Raw genomic sequence first — 16,265 nt, 5'->3', positions numbered from 1 at the left:
AAGTCAACCATGGATAAATCTGGTCAACTTTTGGTCAAACTTGAACTTTGCGTCTGTGAATATGAGCAAATGTAAGTTTGAATTCCAGCAATAATTCAATGCAAATTCTCATTGGACCTTTCAAAATGAAGAGATGAGGGTCTCTTAAATAGACTTTCATGGAATTCATCAATGCTTGAGATCGATTTCAATCAACGGTCAAGATTAAACGTGAAGTTCAGTCATAAAAGGAGATTTCCAAATCAAAGGGAGTAAACAGATTTAATTTGAGTAAAATAAGGAGTTAACTGATTCAATTTGAGTAGAAAACGAAAATAATTGATTTAACTCATTTTTGATCAATAGTGAACTGGAAATTTTCCTTTTTGAACTGAAGAGAGCTTTTGTTGAGATATTTAATGTAATAAAATGAGATATGCTCTCATAATTACTTTTTCTATTTAATTAAATAATCTTTAATTAAATAGAGACACTTTTCTTATTTAATTAAATAACTTCATTTAATTAATTACGAATGGCTTCTCATTTAATTAAATAACTTTGTTTAATTAATTAGAAGTACTCCATTTAATTAAATAATTTTGTTTAATTATTTCAAAATTCTTTTCGAAACTAATCAACTCAAGTCAACCATCGTTAAATCTGGTCAACTTTTGGTCAAACTTGATCTTTGCGTATATAAATATGAGAAAATGTGAGTATGAATTCCAACAATAATTCGATGCAAATTCTCATTCAACCTTTCAAAATGAAGAGATGAGGGCCTCTTAAATAGACTTTCCAGGAATTCATCTACGGTTGAGATCGATTTCAATCAACGGTCAGGATTAAAGGTGAAGTTAAGTCATAAAGGGACATTTCCAAATTAAAGAGAGTTAACAGATTTAATTTGAGTAAAATAAGGAGTTAACTGATTCAATTTGAGTAAAAAGAGGAGTAAACTGATTTAACTCATTTTTTATCAATAGTGAACTGGAAATTTCCCTTTTTGAACTGAAGAGAGATTTTGTTGAGATATTTAATTTAATAAAATGAGATATACTCTCATAATTAATTTTTCTATTTAATTAAATAATATTTAATTAATTAGAGACACTTTTCTTATTTAATTAAATAACTTCATTTAATTAGTTAGGAATGGCTTCTCATTTAATTAAATAACTTTGTTTAAATAATTAGAAGTAGGTACTCCATTTAATTAAATAATTTTGTTTAATTATTTCAAAATTCTTTTCAAAAGTAGTCAACTCAAGTCAACCGTGGTTAAATCTGGTCAACTTTTGGTCAAACTTGATCTTTGCGTATGTGAATATGAGCAAATGTTAGTATGAATTCCAGCAAAAATTTGATGTAAATTCTCATTCAACCTTTCAACATGAAGAGATGAGGGTCTCTTAAATAGACTCTCCTGGAATTCATCAACGGTTAAGATCAATTTCAATGAACGGTCAGGATTAAAGGTGAAGTTCAGTCATAAAGGGAGATTTTCAAATTAAAGGGAGTTAACAAATTTAATTTGAGTAAAATAAGGAGTTAACAGATTCAATTTCTGTAGTAAAAGGAGTTAACCGATTTAACTCATTTTTGATCAATAGTGAACTGGAAATTTCCCTTTTTCAACTGAAGAGAGATTTTCTTGAGATATTTAATTTAATAAAATGAGATATGCTCTCATAATTACTTTTTCTATTTAATTAAATAATCTTTAATTAATTCGAGACACTTTTCTTATTTAATTAAATAACTTCATTTAATTAATTAGGAATGGCTTCTCATTTAATTAAATAACTTTGTTTAATTAATTAGAAGTAAGTACTCCATTTAATTAAATAATTTCATTTAATTATTTCAATTTTTTTTTTGAAACTAGTCAACTCAAGTCAACCGTGGTTAAATCTGGTCAACTTTTGGTCAAACTTGATCTTCGCGTATGTGAATATGAGCAAAAACTAGTATAAATTCTAGCAACAATTCGATGCAAATTCTCATTCAACTTTTCAAAATGAAGAGTTGAGGGTCTCTTAAATAAACTTTCCCTAAATTCATCAATGGTTGAGATCGATTTTAATCAACAGTTAGGATTAAAAGTGAAGTTCAGTCATAAAGAGAGATTTCCAAATTAAAGGGAGTTAATAGATTTAATTTGAGTAAAATAAGGAGTTAACTGATTCAATTTGAGTAGAAAAAGGAGTTAACTTATTTAACTCATTTTTTATCAATACTGAACTGAAAATTTCCCTTTTTCAACTGAAGAGAGATTTTGTTGAGATTTTTAATTTAATAAAATGAGATATGCTCTCATAATTACTTTTTCTATTTAATTAAATAATCTTTAATTAATTAGATACACTTTTCTTATTTAATTAAATAACTTCATTTAATTAATTAGGAATGGCTTCTCATTTAATTAAATAACTTTGTTTAATTAATTAGAAGTAGTTACTCCATTTAATTAAATAATTTTCATTAATTATTTCAATTTTTTTTCAAAACTAGTCAACTCAAGTCAACTGTGGTTAAATTTGATCAGGATTAAAGGTGAAGTTCAGTCATAAAGGGAGATTCCCAAATTAAACGGAGTTAACGGATTTAATTTGAGTAAAATAAGGAGTTAACTAATTCAATTTGAGTAGAAAAAGGAGTTAACTGATTTAACTAATTTTTTATCAATAGTGAAATGGAAATTTCTGTTTTTGAACTGAAAAGAGATTTTCTTGAGATATTTAATTTAATAAAATGAGATATTCTCTCATAATTACTTTTATATTTAATTAAATAATCTTTAATTGATTAGAGACACTTTTCTTATTTAATTAAATAACTTCATTTAATTAATTAGGAATGGCTTCTCATTTAATTAAATAACTTTGCTTAATTAATTAGAAGTAAGTACTCAATTTAGTTAATTAATTTCGTTTAATAATTTCAAAATTCTTTTCAAAACTAGTCAACTCAAGTCAACAGTGGTTAAATATGGTCAACTTTTGGTCAAACTTGATCTTCGCGTATGTGAATACGAGCAAATGTGAGTATGAATTCCAGCAACAATTCGATGCAAATTCTCATTCAACCTTTCAAAATGAAGAGATGAGGGTCTCTTAAATAGACTTTTCTGAAATTCATCAACGATTGAGATCGATTTGAATCAGCGGTCAGGATTAAAGGTGAAGTTCAGTCATAAAGGGAGATTTCTAAATTAAAGGGAGTTAACAAATTTAATTTGGGTAAAATAAGGAGTTAACTGATTCAATTTGAGTAGAAAAAGGAGTTAACTAATTTAACTCATTTTTTATCAATAATGAACTGGAAATTTCCCTTTTTGAACTGAAGAGAGATTTTGTTGAGATATTTAATTTAATAAAATGAGATATGCTCTCATAATTACTTTTTCTATTTAATTAAATAATCTTTAATTAATTAGAGACACTTTTCTTATTTATTTAAATAAGTTCATTTAATTAATTAGGAATGGCTTCTCATTTAATTAAATAACTTTATTTATGTAATGCCCCGCCAAGGGATTGAAAGAATTAACCTAGAATTTCACTAGGATTAGTAGCATTTTTTTTTCTTCCATAGAAATAAACATCACATATAACTTATGCACAATAATGGAAGCAATAGCATTGTCCATCTGAAAGTAAACATAACATAAATAACAGATTACATTCTTGAAGATCCCTTAACGTTGAATTACATACATGAATCCATCTAGTACATCATCGACATGAAATAATAATGATACATCCAATATACAAATGTCCTTTCTGAATTACATTCCAAAATGCACAATCATCCACTGTACATGTCACAGGGTATGATAGGCACAAAGAATATACATATATAGAATAAGGTATGTCATCCTATTCTAATCCATGATACATGATACATATAAGTAGAGATAATCACATGATACAACATCATAGAAGACATATACATCCATCATAAAGATCAAATATAATAAACTAAGTGCACGGTTCTTCCCAACCGTTAATAGCATCATTAGACCATTGTTGATCCTAGCCATCCCTCTGTGCGTAACATTCCAAATCACCGAATAGATCATCGGTATTAACATATTAGGAATGTCACTCCTAATATATACAACATCATATGTAGAAAGTAATCTAACATGCAAATAAAAGCATAAGATAACATCATCTAACATATGATAATCATCAATGAAAAAGGATACACATCCACCATCATGAAGGATGCATCAACAACGATGTCTCAATGAATCTCAAAATGATAAGAGTGGAAAATACACTACCACCCGACTGCGTGGTATCTAAGTGGTCCACTCCCACCGTGTTAAGAAGATAATCTCAAGTCCCAAATAGGCTATCAAAATCACATAGCACAAATCTCCATAAGTCCAGGAATCTTAAAAGTATACTAACTCAAAGGTTCCTAACACAAAATCTGACATCTAATCTCCAAAGGCACACAATGACATGTAGGAACCTACTATGCAAGTGAGAAAGTGTCATCGCAATTATCACGTACAAGTTACCCTGGCAGTTAGCTAAACTCCACGGGTCCATACTAATTTCATGCGGCCACTAGTATCCTCTTATACTGACGAGGCATGGGCAAGAACAAAACACTTATCTTTTTAGGTTCATTCAGTTATTATTAGGTGTGAATGTTATTACTTATTAATCCAACTTACAATGAGTTACCCTGGCAGCCTCTTAGGGCCCCGACCCCCATTGCAAGCCACTTCCCGTCACTACATGCAGATATCCTACCGTAATGCTCATGGACTTATAAATCTCAAAATCACAAAAGATAATCCATAGAATCATCAAATATGCATAACAATCAGTAATCACATCCAATACATAGAGCATTCTATCACAAACCAAGGTTGGTTTTATAAAGATCGAGATTAAAACATCATCATGTCACCACAATCACATAACCCCCAAGCCTCTGGTAGACGTCCTATACTGGTCAACACTAGTCAACCCAAAACCCAAAACAATAGCCTAAAGAATACACAATGTAAACACATGTTTTGGTTTTGCTAAGTTTTCAAATTTGAATTTAAAAGTCTTAGTTTACGTTTTTCCAAATTATATTAAGTGGAGAAATTTCATGTTTTTACTAACCCATGTATTTGTTTGATAGATAAAAGTTTCTCCCCAAAACTAATAGACTCAATTTTCTAATTAATCTAATAATATTTTGTTTATATAACATTGTTTGAAAATTGACACTCTCAATGAATCAAAACTTTGATTATATATTCTAATAACTAATCTTAATTAAATTAAGTTTAATTAAATTAATTATTAATATCTCTTCATAATTGACAAGCTCAATATCAATATTTTAACTCATTAAAAGAGTGATCCATTAATTTAGAACTTTATAATATTCATTTATAATTAATTATATATACATATATACTTATATATATATATATATATATATATATATATATATATATATATATATATATATATATATATATATATATATATATATATATATATATATATATATATATATATATATATATATATATATATATATATATATATATATATATATATAAAATAACATTTAATAATTAATGATATTACAACAAAATCGAGATTCATATCCAAATCTCATATGAAATAACGTTGCAAATAAATTTTTATATAATTTAAAACCAAACTCAAATCGCAATGTGATTTTAAAATTGCGCGGCCCAATACATCCGCACCGCAGGTACACTACGGTCGCAGGTACCCTGTGATCTCACAAGCCTGCGGTGGGTGGGGTATATAATACCTGCCCAACATCATATATATATATATATATATATATATATATATATATATATATATATATATATATAAAATAACATTTAATAATTAATGATATTACAACAAAATCGAGATTCATATCCAAATCTCATATGAAATAACGTTGCAAATAAATTTTTATATAATTTAAAACCAAACTCAAATCGCAATGTGATTTTAAAATTGCGCGGCCCAATACATCCGCACCGCAGGTACACTACGGTCGCAGGTACCCTGTGATCTCACAAGCCTGCGGTGGGTGGGGTATATAATACCTGCCCAACATCATATATATATATATATATATATATATATATATATATATATATATATATATATATATATATATATATATATATATATATATATATATATATTTTAATATGATTTTCAATAATGTTTTTATAAAAACATTCCCATGCAATATGAAATACTATTAACATGAAACTTTATCGCGATTTGACATTCGATTACTATATATGTATATATATACATATGTATCTATATATATACATATGTATGTATATATATATGGGTATATATATGTATATATATGTTTGTGTATATATATATACACACAAAGTTTATCACCATCACAGCACATATATATATGTATATAATGATATATATGTATATGTGTATGTAGATTCAAGAATATACACAATTTACTTAGAAATTCTAATTTTCAAAATTTTTCTTTAAATCTTTGATCTTAAAATTTATCCAATAAATAATCTAATAGGTTTGGCTATGAATTTAAACCCTAGCCCCATTTTCTTTCAGATCTATGCATATAAAGATTTTCACATAAATTCAATTGCCTATATTGAGAATGCATACAATAAAAATATGAAATTCCTTAGAAGACATATGGAAGACACGAAGAAGACAGGGAGTGCAAGATGCAGAAATAGCATAAGTAAAATCACAAGAATCTACCCGGATTCTGATGCTAATTCACTCTTTCTCAGAAAACCCACAGAGCAAGCTCCCTTCTTCAGAATTCTTGATTCCTCCAATGCTCCAATTGCACTCCAAACACTATGTCTAAGCTTCTAGGGATGTCTGAATATAAAGAGCTCTCAAGAAACCTCTAGAGTGTTTCTAGAAACAGTTGGAAGGTGTCACCAACTAAGCATGGGTCCTTTCCAACCTTCAGGATGAGCCATAGGGTTGTAGACACCATGTGCTTAATTAATGCACTAACCTCCGTGTTGTTGACACATGAGAAATAGAAAAGTGCGTTAACTCCCATGCAAGCTTATAACTCCAATCCACTTTTTATATAATTTCTATCTAAATATTTATAACTTTCATTTTTAATTTTTATAACTTTTATTATTATTATTTATTTATTACTTTTATTATTATTTTATTATTATTATTAATTTTAATTTCTAATTTTCTTTTATTTAATTCATTTTTCTCAATAATTCTCATTTAATTAATTACAATCAAAATATCAAATAACATGATATTTTATATTAATTTTCTCAAATAATTAATTTATTAATTAAATCCATTTATTAAGACTTAATTAATAGAAAATTCACCATAGACCTCCAAGATAAAATATGAAAACCCATGATAGAGAAAATCACTCAAAATCAGTCTAAAGGGTTAAAAATCATGAAATATGTCATCCGACACATTCGGTGGGTACTCAACTCTGATACTTGTCCTAACTCACTAGGACAAATGGTTTAAGGGTTTGGAATTTGGACTTGAGAATTTATCTCCCGTCTCTTATCATTGAGATAGTATAATAGGGTACGCTCATCCTGGCAATTCAGGGAAGTCGATACCCAGTACATGCAAACTGTAGAAAAACTATGCATGTACATACAATATATATAATGCTAAGCTAAACAGACAATGGCAAGAAGTGGTGCATCGTGTAGATCTCGACTAAGCAAGTGACTACGACTCCCTTCCTTAACCACATTAGAAATGACATACAATAAGAAAACACGCACACCATACATATGCAAGTATGGGGTAAGTATCCATAATAAAACACATAAGATAATAAACCATCCATCTAATCATTAATAATAACTGAAAATAGTATAGTGATCATCATGTATGCATGAAATGTAAAAATCTAAATGATCTCATCATATAACCACTGAATTCATAACATAATGTCTGATAGTGTCAAAACAATACCACTAATCCATCAACATAAAACTAGTCTATCACAGTCTGATAATAATAGCATCAATGTCTAGAAAAGATGTGAATGAGGGTAGGCACTACATCCACCCCCCCCCTTGGTTTAGGCTTACTCCTGGAAGCCTACAAACAAATAGGGATATAACTCCCTCAATCTAGCTGCATCCTCCCAAGTAGCTGAAGAATCATAAGTAGGGTCCCATTGGACCCTTACCTGCTTGATGGTTTGACCCCTGAGGTTGAAGCCCCGCTGCTCCAGAATACGAACCGGCTCCAAAGCCAGCTACCCATCCTCTACCTGCAATGCATTCTAATCAAGAACATGCACAATCCTCTCTAAAATCTCAAATGGTCCCACAAAATGAGGTGCTAGCTTAGAACCCTTTTCGTACTGGATTGGACTCTTTCGCGGACGCACTCTCAAGAAAACCTTATCTCCCACAGCAAACTGCTTATTAATCCTATGAGCATCGGCATACTTCTTCTACCTATCCTATGTTGTAGTCAAGTGCTCATGGATACACACTACCTGTTGCTCCATATCACGAAGCATCTCAGGACCCAATAGGATGCGGTCCTCAAGACTATCCCAACTCAATGGTGTATGACAAGGATGTCCATATAATGCCTGAAATGGTGCCATGCCAATAGAACTATGATACCCATTGTTGTAAGAAAACTCCACTAAGTAGAGATAATCCTCCCAATGTGTCTGCCTATCCATCACATACATCTGTAACATATCCTTCAAAACCTAATTCACCCTCTCTGTCTGACCATCAGGCTCTGGATGATATGCCGAATTGAAGTTTAACTATGTTCCAAGCTCATGCTGCAGTGATGTCAAGAATGCAGATGTGAATATAGGATCCCTGTCAGAAATGACCTTTCTATAAATACCATGTAATCTCACAATATCATGCATAAAGACATTAGCTACAGAAGCTGTTGTGTAGGAAGACCTAATCGGTGAAAAATATGCCACCTTAGTCAACCGATCAACGGTGACCATGATAGCATCATGACGTCGAACTATCATAGGTAATCCTATAATAAAATCTATGGAGATGATATCCCACTTCTGAGAAGGAATGAGATTTTGCTGCAAAAGTTCAGCCGGGTGCTGGTGTTCTTCCTTGACTCTCTGACACTCAAGACACCTAGCCACAAAATCAGAAATATCTCGCTTCATCCCAGACCAAAAGAACAAATGTCTCAAATCAGCATGCATCTTCTTAACACCTGGATGTGCTGAGTAAGGTGTACGATGGGCTTCTGACAGTATCAAGGTGCGAAGCTCATCCAAAAATGGCACATAAATTCTCCCCAAATGTCTCAAAAGACAATCTGACTATCAAACATAACCTGCAAACTTACCTTCCAAAGATCTTCCTGAATCAATCTCTCTGCACACTTCCTGATACCAGGAATCTATAGGAAGTGCCTGAAGAATTCAACTCCTCAAATCCACACTAAGGGTCATCGATGATACCACATGTCTCTTGCGACTCAAAGCATCTACCACCACATTCTCCTTACCCTGAATGTACTTAACCTCAAAATCATACTCGCATAGAAACTCCATCCATCGCCTCTAGTGAGCATTCAAATTAGGCTGAGTAAAAATGTAATGAAGACTACAATGATCGCTGTGTAGCTCAAATCTGTGCCCCAACAAGAAATGTCTCCACCTTGTCAAAGCATGGACTACTGCTGCTAACTCAAGATCATGCATAGGATAATTTAACTCATGATCCTTGAGCTTGCATCATTCATACGCAATCACCCATCTATTCTGCATCAACACTAACCCAATCCCTTCAAGAGAAGCATCTGTACATACTATAAAATCACCTTCTGGATCAGGTATGGCTAGAATCGATGCACTAGTCAAAAGCTCCTTGAGCTTCTGGAAAGCTTCCTCACATTTCTCTGTCCACACAAACTTCTTTCCTTTGCTCTAAAGAGAAGTGATAGGATGTGCTATCCTAGTGAAGTTTTGGACAAATTTGCGATAATAACCAGCTAAACCCATGAAACTACGAATCTTTAACACATTAGTCGATGTCGACCAATCTATTATTGCCTGAATCTTTGCAGGATCCATTGAAATACCATCACCTAAAATAACATGTCCTAAATATTGAATCTCTGAATTGAAGAATTTGCACTTAGCTACATCAGCATAAAGCTGATTGTCCCTTAAACACTACAATACCAACCGCAGGTGTTCCTCATGCTCCTTCTGAGTCTTAGAATATATCAATATGTCATCAAGAAACACAAGTATAAACCTGTCAAGATATGATCAAAAAACACCATTCATCAAACTCATGAAAATCGATGGAGCATTAGTTAACCCAAAAGGTACCACTATGAACTCATAATGCCCATAGCGCGTTCGAAAAGCGATCTTGTGAATATTTGCTTCCTTAATGTGAACCTAGTGGTATCCTGACTTAAGATCAATCTTGGAGAATACTGTAGCTCTCTTGATCTGATCGAATAAGTCATCAATTCTAGGTAAAGGATACCTATTCTTAATAGTCAACTTATTCAACTGTCTATAGTCAATACAAAGGCGCAAAGAACTATCTTTCTTCTTCACAAAGAGCACTGGAGCTCCCCATGGTGATATACTAGGTTTAATGCTCCCTTTGGCCAGAAGTTCCTCTAGCTGAAGACGTAGCTCACCCAATTCCTATGTCATCATGCGATAAGGAGCATTAGAGATAGGCTCTGCTCTAGGAATCAAATCAATACTAAAGTCAATGTCCCTCTTTGGAGGCATTCCTAGAATCTCACTTGGAAAAACATCTGTGTACTCCTACAAAATCAGGTGATCTAAAGTCTCCCTCATGGGATCTTCCTTATCAAGATCATTTACCATAACAAAAAGTATCTGACATCCCTTACAGAAACTTTGCTTCAATTGCATAGCAGAAATCATCTGCAGAGATATAGGCCTCGGTATCCCAAATATTTGCACATCATTCCCTTGGTCATCTTGGCACATAATAATCTTCTTCCTACAATCTATACTAGCTCTATGAGATCCAAGCCAGTCCATGCCTAAAGCCACATCATAGGAACCAAGGGGTATGACTCGAAGATCCACTGCCGTATCAAAGCTTCCTAAGCTAAGCCCACACTTATGAACTACAAAATTTGTGGAGACCTTAATGCCTGAGGCTAGTTCCACTTGCCAACCATGATCTTCCTTCACCGCATATAGCTTACACTTAGAAACTATAGATTGTAAAATAAATGAATCTGTAGCTCCTAAATCAAACAATACTAAAAGAGATATACCTCTAATAGAACCTGTGGTCTCAACCACTATTCCTTGATGATCTGCCTAACGCTGACCAACTGCTGCAAAAACTCTATGAGCTCTACCTGCATCACCAACTATAGGCTCTAAAATGGTAGGTCTAGGTCTTGAAAATTGAGGTGCGCACTGAGGACACTAAGCTGCATAATGCTCAATCTAACCACATGAAAAAAATTCCATATTTTTGCCAGAACCTCTTCCCATAGGTGGTACATTTGATTGCTGATGACTGTTCCTGCTTACAAAAGATTGGCTACTCTGAGCTGGCTGATTGGTCTGATTCTATTTATTGCGTTGAGAATTGCGATTGTTCTTGGTGTTAGAACCTTTGCCACCACCTTGAGCTTGAGAATTTGAGCCCTTCTATTGCTGTGTCTACTGGGACTGTTGCTGATACTATTTCCCCTTAGAGAAAGAAAACTTCTTGTTACCACCTGAATTGTAGTTGCTTTTAGATCTTGATGCTGCTGGTGCTCCTACAAAACCACCTTGACCAAGGTTGACACTTCTCTTAACAAGGATAGCTCAATACACCGCATCCTTGAGGGTTTTTGGCTTAAATACCTTAACTCCCCCAATAATACAATTATTCAAACCCCTAATAAAATGTTGTGTCAATTGAGCTGAATGTTCATTGAACCCTGAAAAAGACATGAGCTCATAAAACTTACGCTCATACTCGGTCACTAACAAAGTGTATTGTCTGAGATTATGAAATTCATCAGCCCTTTGCTATTTCCATTCCTCTGCTAGGAATTGTTCACAAAAACTCTCTAGGAATAACTCCCATGCAACACTACTCATATCGATTCCCAACTTCTTCTCCTCTATCGTCCACCAAGTGGCCCCAAAATTTTTAGATTAGTGATTGCAAACCTTGCCTTAACATTGTTGTCGAACTCCTGCATGGCTAAAATCTTGTCGAGGGAAATAAGCCATTGCTCGGCCACATAACCAGAACCTTGCCCATTGAAAGGTTTAACCTTGGATCTTGAAAGATCCTTCATCTGAGTAGACACAATGGACCTCTGACGATCCTTTTGACGACTCCTAGACCTGGGTCTATGCTCTTGTTCTGTCTGATGCACTTTAGGCTATTCTTGAATAGGAGGTAGACATTCTAGAATAGTCTGCATCATCCATCTCAAACCAACCTCTTCAAACTCAGCTTGGTCCTCTCTATAGCTCTCTTCCTGCTGCCTACTAGAGTGTTCTTCCCTGCTCTCTACATGAGCCTATCCCTCATGGGCAGACCCATGGACACTAATAGTTCTGCCACGTCCACAGCCTCTACCACGGCCTCTAATAGAAGACCTAGTCCCAAATACCATCCTACAATAGTACAAGGTACTAAGTTCAGTTCTATGTCTAGGTTTAAGTAAAATTTCCAGTTTTGAAAACTAAGTGTTGAAGTATGAAAAAAATACAAGTAACAATTCAAGTTTTGTTTCAATTCACCTAGTTTTCAAATTGAACAGATACACTTGATAGTTCAAAGTTCTAGTTGTTCCAAAATACCCAGAGCTCCCAATGTAGAAACTCGAGCTCTGATACCAAATTTTTTTTCCACTAAGATTAGTAGCATTTTTTTTTCCATAGAAGTAAACATCACATATAACTTATGCACAATAACGAAAGCAATACCATTGTCCATCTGAAAGTAAACATAACATAAATAACAGATTACATTCTTTAAGATCCCTTAACATTGAATTACATACATGAATCCATCTAGCACATCATCCACATGAAATAATAATGATACATCCAATATACAAATGTCCTTTCTGAATTACATTCCAGAATGCACAATCATCCACTGTACATGTCATAGGGTATGACAGGCACAAAGAATATACATATATAGAATAAGGTACATCATCCTATTCTAATCCATGATACATCAAAGTAGAGATAATCACATGATACAACATCATAGAAGACATATACATCCATCATAAAGATCAAACATAATAAACTAAGTGCACGGTTCCTCCCAACCATTAATAGCATCATTAGACCATCATGGATCCTAGCCATCCCTCCGTGTGTAGCATTCCAAATCATCGAAGAGATCATCGGTATTAACATACTAGGAATATCACTCTTAATATATACAAAATCATATGTAGAAAGTAATCTAACATGCAAATAAAAGCATAAGATAACATCATGTAACATATGCTAATCATCAATGAAAAAGGATACACATCCACCATCATGAAGGATGCATCAACCACGATGTCTCAATAAATCTCAAAATGATAAGAGTGGAAAATAAACTACCACCCGACCACGTGGTACCTAAGTGGTCCACTCCCACTATGCTGAGGAGATAATCTCAAGTCCCAAACAGGCTATCAAAATCACATAGCACAAATCTCCATAAGTCCAGGAATCGTAAAAGTATACTAACTCAAAGGTTCCTAACAAAAAATCTGACATCTAATCTCCAGAGGCACACAATGACATGTAAGAACCTACTACGCAAGCGAGAAAGTGTCATCGCAATTATTACGTACAAGTTCCCATGGCAGTTGGCTAAACTCCACCTATCCATACTAATTTTATGCGGCCACTAGTATCCTCTCATACTGACGAGGCATACTACGGATTGCAAGGTCGCAACCATGCGTCTCAAGCTTGTACAAGCGCTCAAGGCAGGGGCAAGAACAAAACACTTATCTTTTTAGGTTCATTCAGTTAGTATTAGGTGTGAATGCTATCACTTATTTATCCAACTTACAATGAGTTACCCTGGCAGCCTCTCAGGGCCCCGGCCCCCATTGCAAACCACTTGTCGTCACTACATGCAGATATCTTACCGTAATGCTCATGGACTCATAAATCTCAAAATCACAAAAGATAATCCATAGAATCATCAAATATGCATAAAAGCATCAAATCTCCATGAGCTAACATCCATATAAAATCATGAACACAACAGCTCTCTATTGGCAACTGAAGTATCACTGATAATCAAATATCCAATGGTTCTCAATAACCAAAATATATATCTCAATCATACTGATCGAAGACTCCAAAAATGGTTGAGTCAAACATGTCACAACATGACATCATCAAGAATAAATCCACATCTCAGTCCCATCATGGCGACTAGAAAATAATCAAGGATAACTGATCGATGACCAAAATAATGGTTAGGTCAAGAGTCTCATACACAAGAATCTCAACTATAACAATCAATAATCACATCCAATACATAGACCATTCCATCACAAACCATGGTTGGGATTATAAAGATTGAGATTAAAACATCATCATGTCACCACAATCACATAACCCCCAAGCCTCTGGTAGACGTCCTATACTGGTCAACACTAGTCAACACAAAACCCAAAACAATAGTATAAAGAATACACAATGTAAACACATGTTTTGGTTTTGCTAAGTTTTCAAATTTGAATTTAAAAGTCTCAGTTTACATTTTTCCAAATTATATTAAGTGTAGAAATTTCATGTTTTTCCTAACCCATGTATTCGTTTGATAGATAAATTGCACTCGAAACGCTATGTCTAAGCTTCTAGGGATGCCTGAATATAAAGAGCTCTCAGGAAACCTCTAGAACATTTCTAGAAATAGCTGGAAGGTGTCACCAACTAAGCATGGGTCCTTTCCAACCTTCAGGATGAGCCATAGGGTTGTAGACACCATGTGCTTAATTAATGCACTAACCCCCGTATTGTTGACACATGAGAAATAGAAAAGTGCGTTAACTCCCATGCAAGCTTATAATCTCCAATCCACTTTTTATATAATTTCTATCTAAATATTTATAACTTTCATTTTTAATTTTTATTACTTTTATTATTAGTATTTATATAACTTTTATTATTATTTTATTATTATTATTAATTTTAATATCTAATTTTCTTTTATTTAATTCATTTTCCTCAATAATTCTCATTTAATTAATTACAATCAAAATATCAAATAACATGATATTTTATATTAATTTTCTCAAATAATTAATTTATTAATTAAATCCATTTATTAAGACTTAATTAATAGAAAATTCAACATAGACCTCCAAGATAAAATATGAAAATCCATCATAGAGAAAATCACTCAAAATTAGTCTATAGGGTTAAAAATCATGAAATATATCATCTGACACATTCGATGGGTACTCAACTCTGATACTTGTCCTAACTCACTAGGACAAATGGTTTAAGGGTTTGGGATTTGGACTTGAGAATTTATCTCCCTTCTCTTATCATTGAGATAGTATAATAGGGTACGCTCATCTTGACAATTCAGGGAAGTCGATACCCAGTACCTGCAACCTGCAGAAAAATCTTACATGTACATACAATATATATAATGCTAAGCTAAACAGACAATGGTAGGAAGTGGTGCATCATGTGTATCCCGACTAAGTAGGTGACTACAACTCCCTTCCTTAACCACATCAGAAATGTCATACAATAAGAAAATATGCACACCAAACACATGCAAGTATTGGGTAAGTATCCATAATACAACACATAAGATAATAAACCATCCATCTAATCATCAATAATAACTGAAAATAGTATAATGATCATCATGTACGCATGAAATGTAAAATCTAAATGATCTCATCATATAACCACTAAATCCATAACATAATGTTTGATAGTGTCAAAACAATACCACTAATCCATCAACATAAAACTAGTCTATCACAGTCTGACAATAATAGCACCAATGTCCAGAAAAGATGTGAACGAGGGTAGGCACTACAGTTTAATTAATTAGAAGTAAGTACTCCATTTAATTAAATAATTTCATTTAATTATTTCAAAATTCTTTTCAAAACTAGTCAACTCAAGTCAGCCGTGGTTAAATCTGGTCAACTCTTGGTCAAACTTGATCTTTGTGTATGTGAATATGTGCAAATGTGAGTATGAATTCCAGCAACAATTCGATGCAAATTCTCATTCAACCTTTC

This window comes from Cupressus sempervirens, chromosome 9, assembly GCF_028749045.1.
Source record: "Cupressus sempervirens isolate cs-2001-9-10 chromosome 9, ASM2874904v1, whole genome shotgun sequence".
Lineage (NCBI taxonomy): Eukaryota > Viridiplantae > Streptophyta > Pinopsida > Cupressales > Cupressaceae > Cupressus > Cupressus sempervirens.
This window is presented reverse-complemented; position numbering follows the sequence as displayed.